Source organism: Rhinolophus ferrumequinum, chromosome X (assembly GCF_004115265.2).
Source record: "Rhinolophus ferrumequinum isolate MPI-CBG mRhiFer1 chromosome X, mRhiFer1_v1.p, whole genome shotgun sequence".
Classification (NCBI taxonomy): Eukaryota; Metazoa; Chordata; class Mammalia; order Chiroptera; family Rhinolophidae; genus Rhinolophus; species Rhinolophus ferrumequinum.
In genome coordinates, this window is record NC_046284.1 from 113,591,772 (window position 1) to 113,607,979 (window position 16,208).

Consider the following 16,208-nt stretch of genomic DNA (forward strand, 5'->3'; position numbering starts at 1 on the left):
AAGGAATGGACTTCTGATATACACAACAACATGGATAATCTCTGAAGCATTCTATTGAGTGAAAGAAGCAAGACATAAAAGAGTACATACTGTATGACTTCATTTTTTCCCTGAAAATAAGACCGGGTCTTATATTGATTTTTGCTCCAAAACACACATTAGGGCTTATTTTCAGGGGATGTCTTATTTTTTTAATGTACAATAATCTACATTTATTTATGTACAACAATCTACATTTATTCACGTACAAAAATCTACATATATTCAAATACAGTCATGTCATCTTCTTCTGGAACATCGTCATAACTCTCCAAACCCCAAATTCCGGCTTGAATTTCTTGTGACTCCATTTCCTGTAGAACCATTGGCCCCAATCTCTCATGTCCAGCAATAGAGCTCTCCCTAAATGAGCACTTCTTGTCCATGTAGCTGCTCGTAATGCACTGGCAACACAGCTGTCAGTGATTTTACCCCATGAGTTCTTCACCCAAGTCACGAACTCTTGCAGGCTGGGCTTCACAAAGTTTCCACGCTGATTTCTCTCCATTCTATTTTCAACGTAGTCATTGATTTCCATGTGTAAATGGTCCTTGAATGGCTTGTTTATTGCAATATCAACAGTCTGAAGATAGGCAGTCATTCCTGCGGGAATCATTATTTGATCTATTCTTCTCTCTGCAAGGAAGTTCTTCATGTCTTTAGCGCGGTGAGTGCTGGCTGAATCCCAGACTAACACACCTCTTTGGCCACATCGCAAAACAAGTGGCAGCATTACATCGACCTACTTCCTTATATCTGCTAGTGTGCACCAGGCTTTTTCGGTTTCAAGAACATAAATACCTGAAACACGTTCAACCTTATCTTTTATGCCCTTAGTGATGATTAGAGGTGGGGCTTTCTTTCCATCCAGACGAATTGCCAAAATACAGGTAACACGTACACTTTAGTAACCAGTGGAGGGAAGTAGATTGACAAAGCACCCCTCTGATCAATTGTCGTTTGAGATCCTTGGCCCATAAACACTGCAGTTTCATCCATAGCAATCATGTTGGAGAGCTGGTATTTAGAAAAGTCGTTGCCATCAACAAAGGACTTAAATGCAAGTGCACGTTTAAAAACTTCAGTGTCTTCCAGCATGAATAGTGTTGTCGATCTTAGAGACAGTTCATATCACTGAAGGAAGCCATCCAGCCAGTGTTGTGATGCTTTGAATTCTTCTGGGGATATTTCTAACTGTGGTGCCATTGCAAGGGCAAATGCTTTAATATCAGCCCTGTGCACAACCAAAGCCTCTGCTCTCCTGTCAGCAACCCATTCACAGATGATGTCTTCCAGGTCAGGAAGTAATGGTTGCCGAGCTGATCCACACTTAGGCTTCTCAGCATTTCCCTCGTCCACCTGCTGACTGAGGTTATTGTACTTTGCTCGCCATTTTCGGACCATTTGGAGATCCAACTTCTTTTTGCAGAAAGTCATAAGATTCTTGCCCCGGGAGTCCTCCACCGTTCCTTTCTTGTACTCGATAGAATAGCTCTTTCTTTTTGCACTCATCTTGTCTGGGAGTCAAAAATATTATTCCATTTAAATCTACCATTAAATCAAGTGTTAATTGAAGACTTAGGAGACAGGAGTGGCAACAAAAATGATGACAGTTAAGAATGATGGTCCACACAAAAGTGACAAAAAACTGCAGGCCCCAAAATTCAGAAAACATTTCTTTATTTCACATGAGTGCATTAAGTACATCCGTTACAACACACAACGTATTGAATTATGAAGATTCATATCAGACACAACCACATCAGTTCGTTATCAAGTGCACACATTATTCGTGCGTTGTGTCTGTACTCCGATTGGTCATTCGGCCATAAGTCTCAAGTTCATCTGTTTACATAGGAATTTACCTCTTGTCCGAAGGCGCCCACCAGGGTACTTACAAATACTTAGTTATAATTTATATTATCATTTATTTTAAGTATTAATGTAAATAATATTACTTATTTATATTTAATTATATATTAATATTATTTTAAAATTCAATACGTCCATTGTGTGTTGCAACGGACGTACTAAATGCATCCGTGTGGCTGACGATTTTAACTGGGGCTTATTTTTGGGGTAGGGCTTATATTACAAGCATCCTAAAAAATCAAGCTAGGGTTTATTTTCTGGTTAGGTCTTATTTTTGGGGAAATATGGTACTATAGTATGATAGAAATCATAACAGTGATTGCCTTTGGTGGGGGGGGGTGGGAATTGACTGCAAAGGGACATAAGAGAACATTCTGGGGTGATTGAAATGCCCTATATCTTGATTTGTGAGGTTAGGATTGGATGTATACATTTGTCAAAGCTCATTGAATAGTACATTGAAGAACCGTGTACTTCACTATATATAAATTATACCTCAAACACACACACACAATATTGGGGAAAAAAGACTATTATAAGAAAAATGTTACATTAAACTTGTAGTTTTTGCTTCTTCCACATAATATTACAAACAGATCTCTCCCCAGTCTCATCCCTCACTCATCTCTCAGCTTCATCTACCCTTCACCTGCATTCCACCTCTCAAAAGCTCTCCCCCCTTCCCATCAAAAATGTCATGCCAAATCTTTTGGGTGCAATTGCACAGCTTCAGCCTGTGACAGAGCCTAAATGAGCACCCTAGGCTCATCCCTGGGCTATGTGACTCCAGGTCAAGTTGTGGATAAAAAAGACAAGAGCAGAGAGGTAATGGAAGCTGTTTACCAAGTCCTAGAGTTCAATCTCACTGTGGAACTCTGGGAACTCTGACAGTATGAAATGATCCCACCCAAGTGATGAGGAAGCTAGGGCATTTATACACCAATTCCCATCGGTCACTGATTGAAGGATGCTCATATTAGTGTTAATTCTCCAGAACTTCTGGTCTACTGTGTACACAGGCAAAGGGGGATCTGACAGCCAGAGAAAGGCCTCAGGCAAAGAAATGCAGAAGTTGGCAGCTGGAAGTCGGATAGATATAGACAGAAATGGTAAGGCCTGAAGGGTTATGGGTGGGGCATTATAACTGCTACAATATCTAAACATATAGGACTGAGTATTGTTCCCTGAATGGGTCTGATGCCTTAATCCAGGACCTTTGTATTGGTTAGCTTCTGCTGTGTAACAAACCACCCTAAACCATAGTGGCCTAAAACAATAAACATTTTATTTAGCTCACAATTCTGTGGGTTGACCAGGTAATTCTTCTGATCTGGGCTGGCTCAGCTGATCTCTGCTTAGCTCTCTCATAAGTCTGTAGACATGAGTTAAATGAACAGTTGCTTTTAGTCACTAATTTGGGAGATGATTACATGACAAAAGCTAACTGATACATGGGATAAAGTAGTGAAGTTAGATTAGGTGATCAGGTAAAGCTTCACTGAGGGGACATTTAAGCTGAGACCTAAAAGATGTCAAAGAGATGCTGATGCTAAGAGAGGGTAGGGAATTCAAGGCATATAGAACGGAAAATGCGAAGGTCATGACAGGAAAGTCTTGGTGTTTTGAAGGAAATGAAAGAAAATGAAGAAATGCTGTTAGGACTGAAACCAGAGAGAGACAGAAGATTGAAGGGCTCAGGGAAAATCTATTCATACTCTGACTCATGAGAGGAAAGGCGTCATGAGAAAATACTCTTTGTTAGTATCCTTCACTAATAGAGTCTTATTGAAAAATATATTCTGAATATGCAGCATTTTTATCATATATATTATTAATAGAGAAAACGCTAATAAAATTATTCATATTCTATATACAGTCTTCTCATGCTCTTCACTCTCCCCTTTCTCTTCTTCCCAGGCTCAGCTACAGGAGGAGGGATCTGGGGCAGAGGCAATCTAAATATTCCTTTAAATGAAGACAATATGAAAACCCATCAACTAAACAAAAAAAGTTCACAAAAACAAGACAGTGGTGTGAGTCAGCCATTCAGCAAATTGGCCATTTGGAAAACTGGATTTTAGAAAATTGGCTTCCAGCTTTGCAACCCTGAAAGCTTCCAGCTCTTCACTTTCTGTGCTTTAGTCTCCTCAGAAAATAGACCGGATGAAGCATAAGTCCCTTCTAGCTCTAGTGTAGTGAGGTTTTATGGGACCCATGAGTTTCATGGACTTGTGTGTGGGTGTCCATATGAGTAAGTAGAAATTAATTAATTTCAGATGCCTGAAAGGTATTAAAATAGAAAGGGAGTGAGTGATCTTAGGGTGGAAGGAGAGAAAAGGGAGGAGGAGGTATTCACTGGGTCGCCTTGAATTGCACCAGATTTTAATTCAACAATAAACTAGTTCTCTAATTTCAAAGTCTAATGCTTGGTCACGAATGTTTTATAACAGGAGAATGGACATGGAAATAGACCATAATTGAAAACCCTTTTTTTCCCCTTTTCTCAACACTCAAATTTGCCAGGTAAATTCCCAAATAAGCTTTGTTTAGTTTTGTTTTCTTAAATGAAGAAAGGAAACTACAGCATATCCAGCATGGAAGCAGACTTCCAGACAAAAATAGGGGCAAATGTGGAAACAAAATTGAAAAACACATCATGCCTATGGCACTAATCATGAGACCAAAGATATAGACTAGACCTGCTTCTGCTATTAACTAACTATGTAACCAGGAGAAAATCACATCATCTTTCTGTGCTACAGTTACCTCTTATGAAGACATAACTGGATCACTGATGGCAAAAACTTAGTATGTATGACACCACAATCTCTGTCCAGGCCAGTGAGAGACATCAATAATCAGTAATAGCAATCTTTCCTGTAACATCTAGAGATGTCCTCAGAATCCACCTCAATGCAGTGCTTCCAGTAACCACTACCAAATTAACAAAATTCACTCTCAAAATTAAACGTATTCTACTTTTCTTAGACCACTGGTTCCCAACTTATGGGCTGCAGACTCCTGGGAGGCTTTAAGTTTACTGAAAAATGTCTGTTAAGTTATATGCTCACCACGCCTTGTCTGTAGGATCAATAAAGTACTATCACATCGGTGTCTTCATTCCCAAAAGAGATTGGGAATATCTGGCCAAAAGCTTTCCAAACCCCTCTTCTGCTCTGGTATTTTCCATCCCAAGGATGAATTTCTCTCTGTCCCCTATTCTCTTTCCTTCTACCTCCTGCCCCCTACTCAAGATCTTCTAACACTAACATAGACTCTTTGGTTGGAAAGGAATTTTCCAAACCTCTGTGATAAAGAACCAGTCAGCATATGACAATAGATGAGTCACAATAATCAGCATTGCTTTGTTCTTGAGATGAGCTGTGACCAACTTGAGAATCATCTGCCAAAACTGGCTCTGGACTGAACCCTCATATTTCAGGTCATAAGTCCAGGGTCTTTCTTTCCATATCATTTTCCAGACTTTCCTAAATGTTTAATATCATCCCAGATTCAAGTTTAATTTCTCTGTCAGTATTTTTGAGTGGAAAACTAAGACTCAAGGAAGTATGGAGTACAAGTGTGGACACTATTACTTACTAGTTGAATAACCTTCAGTAGTTTCCTTCATCTCTTTGAGCCTCAATTCCCTCATCTGTAAAGTGGGACAGCTGTGATGATTAAATAAGATAATATATGTAAATTGCCTAATACAGAGCCTGCCACATAGTAGGTGTTCAATAAATGATAATGATGATGACAATAGCTATGTTTATTGGACACTTACTCTATCAGGTACTCTGTTAAACATGTCACAGAAAAACTGTTTAACCAATTATATTTGTTTTTTGTGATAGGTTACAATAATGGCCACAATTTTTAATAGCTTCTATATCTCCACTCTTTGCTTCTGGGTATTGGCCAATATAATGTGACAGAAACTACACTGTGTGAGTTTGGAGTTGAGGCCTCAACAGACTTTGCAGATTTCTGCTCCCAGGATTCTGCTCAGCTGCCATGTAAACAAATCTAGCTTAGTCTATTGGAGGGTGAGAGACAAAATGGAGCAGACACACACTTTCCCAGCTAAAGCCATCCTAGACCAACCAGTCACAAACCAACGCAGCAGCTGACCACATTTGCATGAGTGAGCCCAGTTGGCTGATCAGGTAAGCCTGACGTAAATCAGTATAACTGTCTAGCTGATCCCAGCCCAAATTGCTGCCCCACAGAATTGTCAACTAAGTAAAGGATTGTTTTAAACCACTAAGTTTTGTGATGGCTTATAATGCAGTGATACGTGATCAACTTTTCTTTTTGAGTACTCAACTAGACTATGTTTCCCATATCCTTTTGTTCCTAGATTGGCCATGTGACTAGTTCTCCCCCAGTAAAATGTGAGTGGAAAATGGCATGTGTCACTGGGAGATTCTATTTCAGATGGCCCTTTGAGAAACTCTAGTTAGTGGTCGGGCATAGCATTTGCACAGAATTTTGTAGATGTGGTACCAGAACTCATGGGGTAATCTAGGCTGGGCTTCTGCAGCCAAAGGCTGGGGACACTGGACAGCAACATGATGGTTCATAGAACTGCTAGCAAGTCAGCACCACAGAATGCCCAGAAAAGCAAAGAACAAAGAATCCAATTAAATCTATTGGGTCCCCATAAAAAGATGGAGAGAAAAGGAAACTGTCATCACTGAAGTGACAAATAACATGCTGAATGTGAATACTTTCCTTGAATTAAGTTACCAGGTTTTCAGGGAAGCAGCTTGTGGGAACACATTAAAATAGCATAACAGACTGAAGCTCTTTATGGGAAACTCAGATTTTTCTTACCTTAAATCAAATATTCATTGAAAGGAAAATTTCATACCAAAAACAAGCAGCACTGAATTGTTTTAAGAGGCGCCAGTTACAGCTGTGTCCCTGGCCAAGCCCCAGCTCTGGGAGCATTATCACTGATCTTTAATAAGAGATTTGGTTCCTGCGGACACAACAAGGACAAATGGGTAGGAATTACAGGAAAACAGACTTCAGCTTGCTGTGAGGAAGAACTTTTGAATAATGTAAAAATGAAACATGTTGCCTTTTGAGGCAGCAAACTGTTATTTGAAGAATTCAAGCCTAGATGCACTGCTGTGTATTTACCAAGCTCTCTTTGTAGCTGGAGATACAAAGAAGAAGATTAAGACATAGTCTTTGACCTCAGTGGACTCATAGTGCAGTGGGGGAAGCAGAAAAATAAACCCACAAATACAATATGGTTCAATGAGACCATGACTATAGTATATCTGGGTACTGCAAGACCCCAAGAGAGGAGGTTCTGGCTCAGATGGAAAGGCCAGAAAAGGCTTCTTAGAGAAAGTGACATGAGACTTGAATGCTAAGCCATTCAGAGAAGGAGAAAGAATGGCATTCTGGGCAGATGGAACAGCACATGTGAGGGCATGGAGGCATAAAACTGCGTCATGGGAAGGAAAAAAGGCAGAAAGTTCAGTAGGTTGCAATGTAGGATACTGGAAAAAGGAGCTAGGACAAAAGCTAGAGAGACAGGCATGGATCAGCTCATGAAGAATTTCTTGGGCTAAGGTGAGGGGTTTTAGCTCCAGCTTGAAAATGGTGAGGAGTCACTGAAGGTTGACCTAGATGACCTCTAGAACCCTTTGCAGTAAAAAATTCTTTGAGTCTAGAAAACTATTTGCTTCTTCTAAAGTTATTTTTCTAAATGGATTATATATATATGTGTGTACACACACACACACACACACACACACAAATCAATGCAATTTTAGTCACAATCAAGCATTTATAAAATCTTGGTATGTAACTGAAGTGATATTATAAATCAGTAGAGAAAAAAGACACTATTAATAGTTTTGGGACAATTGGCTAGCCATAAAGAAAAAGAAAAAATTAGAGCCAAATCTCACACCATACACAAGCATAAATTCCAAATGGATCAGGGATCTAAATATTTTTAAAAAAGAAAAGAAACTGTACAAGTGCTAGAACAAAACATAAGTGAATTCCTCTATGATCTGGGTGTAGGGAAAGACTTTTTAACTATGCCTCACAATCTAGAGGCAATAAAATAAAAGGTTGACAAATTTGATGACTTAAATACAATTTTTTGTGTGGCCAAAAATACTATAAACAAAGTTAAAAGGCAACAGACAAATGGACAGAAAAATTCTCCAATATACCACAGAAAAAGCATTAATATTCCTAATAGATAAATAACTTTTAAAATGGGAATAGAAGGGGTTGGGGTAAGGGTGGCATGAGGAGTTACTGCTTAATGGTTACAGAGTTTATGTTTAAGGTGGTGGGAAAGTTCTGGAAATAGATAGTGGTGATGGTTGCACAATTTTGTGAATGTACTTAATGCCACCGATTGTACACTTAAAATGGCTAAAATGTCAAATGTTGTGTTACATATATATATATTTTACCACAATGAATGTTTTAAAGTCTTTTTTAAAAAATGGAGGACAATGAACAAAAAACCCTGATGGAAAAATTAAAAAAAAATACATAAACAGACAATTCACAAAGAAGTTATGAAAATGGCCCTTAAACATAAGAAAAATATTCACACCCATCATAATTAGAGAAATACAAAATAAAGCAACACAAAGATGTAACCTGTTACCTACCAGATTGGTAAAACTTTAAAAGTATAACAACAAATTGTGTTGGCAAAGCTGTGAGAACATAAGCACTCTCACACATGATTGGTGAGAATGCAAACTGGCACAAACCTTCTGGAGGGAAGTCCGCAATAGGTATAGAATTATATATGCAAGTTATCTTTTGACTCAATAATATCGCTTCTGGGAAATATATCCAACAATACAACAATATATATGTACAAGATTATTGATTGTGTCATCATTTGTAATTGCAAAATATTGGAAACAACCTCCATGCTGATACATGAGAGAGTGGTTGAATCAAGAAATGGAGTAGCTACACAATGAAGTACTATATGCAGATGTAAAAAAAAAAAAAGAACGAGGAAGATATTTACAAATTGATATGGAGTGAATTCCAAGACATAATGGCAAGTGGAAAAAAAAGGACAGTATAAAAGAGGACTTATAGTATGCAACCCTTCATGTGAGAAAGAAGGGAATATAAGAAACTATATGTGTATCTGTACAATTGTGCAAAAGAAATATAGAAAGGATCAACTAGAAACTGAGGAGACTGGGTAACTATAGGGGATGAGTGGGACCAGAGTGGAAAAAAAATGGGGGAATGGGAACAGGGTAGTAGAGATGAGAGGGAAGTGACATTTTTATGAGTATACATTTTTGTTAGTTCTGGCTTTTAGAACTGTTAATGCTTCGATTACCATTAAAAAAAAATGATTAAAACCAGGATGCGAAGACAGCTCAAGATGGTATATATACAGTAACAAATGAGTCTGACTGTATTACAAGTGAATAAGATAACCACATTGAAGGGAAAATAACTTACTTAAGTAAATTTGTTAAACAATAGTTTGATTGTATACTATAAGGTTAAAGACATAAAGAACTGTATATTGTTCTCTAGTTAGTAAATTGTTTTTCACAGGGGTTTAGTTTAGCAATTCTAAACCTATTTTATGTATATACTACAACTGAGCAAATACATAAATTTATCATGGATAATGAGAACCAGGTTTTCTCCCTGTTGGGGAAAGGAATTACAAATAAGGAAAAAAGGAAGGCTAGAATGAATCCTGTAGTGTTGGACTGGAGGAGGTATCAGTACGAATTCATGGTTTTTAACATATACACGTATGGAGAGGCAGAGAAATAAATATAGGTGTGTGTTATACATGTATGAGCATACGTGCATGTATTTCCTAGCTGTTTACTGAGAACCCGAGGATGTCATGACACTTCAGAAGCAACAAGCATACCTAGTACCCACATCTTGATTTCTAAATATCATTATCCAATAAAAGGAACCAGGGCTTTTTAGAGAAATGGTGATTTCAGGGCTAGGGCAGGGAAAATAAAAGATAAGCCTGGCACATCTTATGGTGTTTGAAAGTAAGGAAATTCTCAAAAACTGATGGAGTATGTTGAAAGGACTCAGAACCAACTTCAAGGGAACTCCCAAGAGTCAAATCTGGGGTAATTTCAACAATAAAATAATGATAGTAATAAATTATAACTCATAGGAAAAAATATCTGTACTGATATAAATAAATAAGTTGACGAGCAGCTTTTCCTTCCAGTAGAACTCCAGTTAGTAAATACAGAAGAAATGACAGAAATTGAAAAATGCCATTAGGGAAAGACCACAGTAATAGTTGCTGCAGGCAAGGATCATTGATGGATTCTACTATGGACGGAATTGTGCCCCCCCCCCCTATTTATGTTAAAGACCTAACCCCAATGTGACTGTATTTGAAGATAAGACCTTTAAGAAGGTAATGAAGGTTAAATGAGGTCATAAGGCTGGGGCTCTGCTCCAACAGGACGGGTGTTCTTACAAGAAGAGGATGAGACCCCAGGGATGCTTGCACAGAGAAACAGAAAAAAAGCCCTGTGAGGACATAACGAGAAGGTGGTCATGTACAGGCCAAGGAGAAAGGCTGCAGGAGAAAACAATCCTGCCAGCACCTTGATCTCAGACTTCCAGCCTCTAGGACTGTGAGAAAAGAAATGTCTGTTACGCCATTCAGTCTGTGGTATTCTGTTACGGCAGTCCTAGCAGACTAATATGGATGATAAAATTAGTGAGCAAAAGTATTATGAGAAACAAGGTATTATAGTAACTTTACAGTGGAGAAATGCTGCAGACACCTTAACCTAGTGATCAAGGTTAACATTACTAGTAATAAGATATACTGACGTTGTGAACGCTTGATATGATGGTCTGAGATGAACACATCATTTGTGTGGAATTCCTGCTCCAAAAGCATAACCTCAATTAAAAAACAAGAAAATATTAGACAAGTACAAATAAAAGAACGTTCTACAAAATAACTAACCACTACTTTTCAAAAGTGCAAAGGTCATGAAAGATAAGGAAAAGCTAAGGAACTATCACAGATTGGAGGAGACTAAAGAGATGTGACAACTAACTGTAATATTAGGTTGGTGCAAAAGAAATTGCGGTTTAAAAGGTTAAAAATAATTGCAAAAACCACAATTACTTTGGCACCAACCTAATAATATAGGATCCTGGACCAGAACAAGACATCAGTAGGAAAACTGGCAAAATCCAAATAAGGTTTATAGAAAAACGAATAGTATTTCCTGATTTCAACATTGTACTATGCTTGTACAAGATGTAAACAATAGAGGAAGCTGGGTTGAGGGTGTACAGGAAATTCACACTATTTTTGCAACTCCTCTATAAATCTAAAATTATTCCCATATAATTAAAAAAAAACATAATGTCGAGTAAAAAGACCAGGTAAAAAAAGTTACACTGACTTCATTTACATATCATTCAAAAATATACACATATACACACACAAGCAATGAAATGTATTGTTCATAGATAGATAGATACACGTGTACTAAAAATACACACACATGAGCTAGACAGTGGTTTGTTTTTCGATCTTGGCTGCACATTGAAATCACCAGAGAAGCTTTAAAAACTATTGATGCAGGCTCTGTTAAAAGAGGGCAATTTATAGTCCTTCCCTTTGCCACTTAGCACTCCCCAGTTTTAAGTAGGGAAACTAAGACCTGTCCATATCCACATTAAATAAGGGGTTCAAAACACACACACACAGAAAAAACATGCTTAGGATTAACTGAGGCCTGAATTCCCCTCTTCCAACCCTTCTCCTGATTTTATTTGTCTGGTATGAGACCCAGGCACCAGAGATTTCTAATAGATTCCCAGGTGATTCTGATGTGCAGCCAGGGCTGAGAACCACTGGATCTGAAGGAGACAGGAAATCTGTGTCGGTCGCCTCTGTCTGGGGAGGGAGGAAGAAGTGTGGAATCAGCAAGAAGAAACTTCAACTTTGCTTCAAATCTGAAGCAAACATGACTAAACGTTAGGACTTGTAATTCTGGAAGGTGAGACCACAAGTATTTGTTATATTATTCTCAAATTATCTCTATTTCTTTAAATTGACGACATTTTTTAAAGATTAAAAATAAGATTATTTGTGAACACAGAGGAGTGGCATTTTGATGAACATACGTATAATCAAGAAACATTGTTGGTTTCGTTTTATAGAGACAAAGGAACAAGGAAATAAAGAAACACAGGCTTCAGGTTTGCAACTGTTGAAGGCCCATTGGAGGCCCCATCAACAATGTTAGTATCTTCTCCAGACCTCTTGCCCACAGCTAAAACATGTTAATCCTCGTTCCAGTTCACTCTTGATCAATTTCTGGCCAATGGTATAATTTAGTGGTTCAATACAGTAGAAAAATAAGTGGTTCAAAATTATAACAATAATAACAGCAATGCTGTTTACAAACAGAAATCATTTTTTAATAGATAAGCACTTGAGCAACTTTTTAAAAATAATTTACTTTATTTTATTTTATTTTATTGGGGAATACTGGGGAACAGTGTGTTTCTCCAGGGCCCATGTGGGGACAGAGTCCCAGAGAGCAGTTTCCAGGCTCTCGGCCTCACATAGAAAGGTGCTGGCTCGGGTAATAGATGGCCATCAGCTGTGACTAGTTGGCCATCAGCTGTAACCAGTTAGCCATTAGCCACTAATAACTGCTGTGGCTAAGCTAGCAAGTGCAGATTGCAGCTAACGAGTGGGGTTGGTTGGTTGGCAGAGAAGTGGAGGGCAGATTGCGGCTCCTGCTTCCTGTGTGTCCAACCCAGCTGCCAGCGAGAATATAGTGGTATGACTCCCCTATCTATGGCTCCGTGGGTGTTCCTTTCTGGCCTCACCATATTCTGCATTCTTGTGCGAGGAGTGGGAGCTGAGATCCTGCATTACACATGGCGCAACGAGCAGGGTATGGTGTTTGCTCCTTTTCAGTCTCCACGTCTCCCGCGTTCACCTGCTGAGAGCGGGACGGAATCCCTGAATGACAGCCCATCACCTCCAAGTTCCAAGTCGTTGTCCTTCAATCTAGTTGTGGATGGTGCAGCTCAGCTCCAAGTCCAGTCACCGTTTTCAATCTTAGTTGCAGGGGGTGCAGCCCACCATCCTATGTGGGAATTGAACCAGCAACCTGTTAAGAGCTCGTGCTCTAACCAACTGACCCATCCGGCTGCCCCTCTGGAAGCTCAGCGGCAGCTCATTGTCTTCAATCTAGTTATGGAGGGCACAGCTCACTGGTCCATGTGGGAATCGAACTGGCAACCCTGTTGTTCAGAGCTCGCACTCTAACCAACTGAGCCATCCGGCCGTCCCAGCAATTGCAATTTTTAAATAATCCTGAACAGGCTAGTATTTAGCCTGCTTACACAGCTTTAGCTGTACTGATTGTTTTTCGCCTGATTGGTTGGTTGCCGTGCTGCACCAGCTGATAAATATTTTGACTATCCACCTTAGGCTTGTTAATCAGTCTGCACAAATATAACCCTCCCTCTCATTTTACTCTCCAGTGGGAACAGTGGCACACCTCAGCAAGAATGCCACTAAGGATGCAGTCTGTGGCCAGAGAACAGAGAGGCTTATGGTCTCCCAGACTGGATCACACCCCTGGTCATCAGGAGGTCTCATCTAACCAAGCACAGAGAGGGGACTCCAGAAAAAAGAATATCAGTTAAGGAAGGCTGCTGGAGGTGGGGTAGGGAATTATATTCAGTGCTCAAAAAAGAAAAAAAAAAAAACTCTGAACAAAGGATAGAAAATATGAGTTCTAGTCCTACCTCTGTTCAAGTGGCTATGGCATGTTTTGTCTTTATTCCTTCTCTTGTTGTCATCTATCTCCTCTCCTCCCTTCTTTGAGTTAAAACAAAGCACATTTTATTTTTATTTTTTCAATTAAACTAAAAACAAAAACAGTTCACCTGTATTTTAGATTCTACATATAAGAGAGTTCATATGGTATTTGTCTTTATCTGACTTATTTTACTTAGTATATGCCGTAAAGGTCATCCATATTGTCACAAATGGCAAGATGTCATTCTTTTATATGGCTGAATAATATTCCAGTGTGTTTGTGTGTGTGTGTGTGTGTGCATGTGCACACACACACACACAGAGGGTGCCAAAAAAAAATGTATACACATTTTAAGAAAGGAAACCACTATTAAAATTGTAATACTCAATATATACCGATAACAAAAGATGAATACAGGTCACGTTTGACTTCTGCAATTACATGAGGTGCTCAAAGTGGTTCCCATCAGCGTCCAGACACTTCTGATGACGACAAACTACTGCTTGAGCAACATTGACCAAAGTGTCCACTTATATACATATTTTTGGCCGCCCCGGTGTGTGTGTGTGTGTGTCTGTAAAATGTATACACATTTTAAGAAAGGAAAAACTATTAAAATTATGCTAATGGTAACCACTTTGAGCACCTCTTGTAACTGCAGAAGTCAAGCGTGATTTGTATTCATCTTGTTATTGGTATATATTGAGTAGTACAACTTTAATACAGTTTTTTCCTTTCTTAAAATGTGTATACATTTTTTGGGCTCCTTTGTATGTATGTGTGTGTATGTGTGTGTGTGTGTGTGTGTGTGTGTGTGTGTGTATGGACACTTAGGTTTTTTCCATATCCTGGCTATTGCAAATAATGCTGTGATGAACATGGGGGTGCTTATACTTTTTGAGTTCGTGTTTTTTGCTTTCTTTGGATAAATACCCAGAAATGGAATTGTTGGATCATATGGTAGTTCTATTTTCAATTTTTAAAGGTACTTTCATATTGTTTTCCATCATGGCTGCACCAATTTACATTCACAACAATAGTGCTCACGGATTCTCTTTTCTCTACATCCTCAGTAACAGTTGTTATTTCTAATCTTTTTGATAACAGCTAGCTTTTTTATTTTAAAATATTTTCAGTCAATAAACATTTTTTCATCCAAAAGAAAATCCAAGTGTTTTAAGAAACAATTTGGCTTGTCTGACATTATCAACAATTGCATTGCCACTCAGGAGGAGTGGTCCTCTAAATTATAATGTGTTTATGTTGTGATATACACTCAGTAAGCTAATACTGCACAAAACTTGGAATATCACACATTAATGAAGCTGATAGCCCCCTCTGCATCCCATTCTACCCGTTCAGTGCCTCTATAATCATGTTGAGTGGTGGCTAATTTGTGATACCTCTTGTCTTTCCACCAGATCATGGGTCCCTCAAAGGCTTGTCTTTATCTGTATATCCCCAGTGCCTAGACCACAAGTAAATACTCAAATATTATTTGAATTGGCTAGAACTGACACTAAAAAGGAGTAAATCAGTAGGTCATCTGTTGCTGGTTCCCTTTTGGAAAAAATTCTTTGGCTTTGTTTCTAGTTCAGTATTGTAGCCTTCCCAAGCCTCCCTTCAGGATTAAAGTACTTATTAGCCCAGCTGACTGGAGTGTTGGCAGCCAACCATTCTCCACGTGATGGAAGGATGTACCCTTTACTGGGAGCGCCCACGCCTAATGACTAGTGGGTAGAGAGGGATAAAGACCTCTAACCCCAGACAACTCTGCAAGGTTATCCCAGCTCCAGAGCTCCCTATAGGATCAATAGAAGCCCTTGTTACAACTGCACTGCAGCTCAAATCATCCCCTGCCTAATCCTGTCACTTTCTCTTCTTCCAAAGGTGTTGATCCTAATAAACTCTCTGTAAATGAATCTCTCCATCAGTCCGCTTCCTGGGAAACACAGCAGACCACACTCTCTAACCTGTATTAGATGTGCCTTTCTCAGACCCGATCCATAAAACACTGAATACCTGTTGTAGCCTAGATATACTTCTGAGCTGAGTTTTCATTAAAGAGGCCTGCAGGATAAGGAGACAGGGCCACAGTCTCACGCATAAGACACTATTCTGTTCCCCTACCCCTCCTTCCCACTCCTCTACAAATGTCTACACATCCCTACTCAGAGATCCTGTTACGATCCAAACAGACAAAAATTCCCTCTTTGGGCCCAAAGTAACTGTAAACTGAACACTATTTCGTTGAAACTGAATCCTTTCACAGGAAGTGCCTGCTTCCAATATCTTTCAACAACTGAGCACATCCCAAGTTCAAATCCCAGCCTCCCCACCGAGAGGCTATCCTGCCTCACAAAGCAAAACCCTCAGCTCAGCAGAAGCACCCTTGGCACAAACCAGCTGCTCTCCCAGCTCCATTTGCAGAGTTGCTGCAGCTTGGGTTTTCCACCACCTGGAACTCCT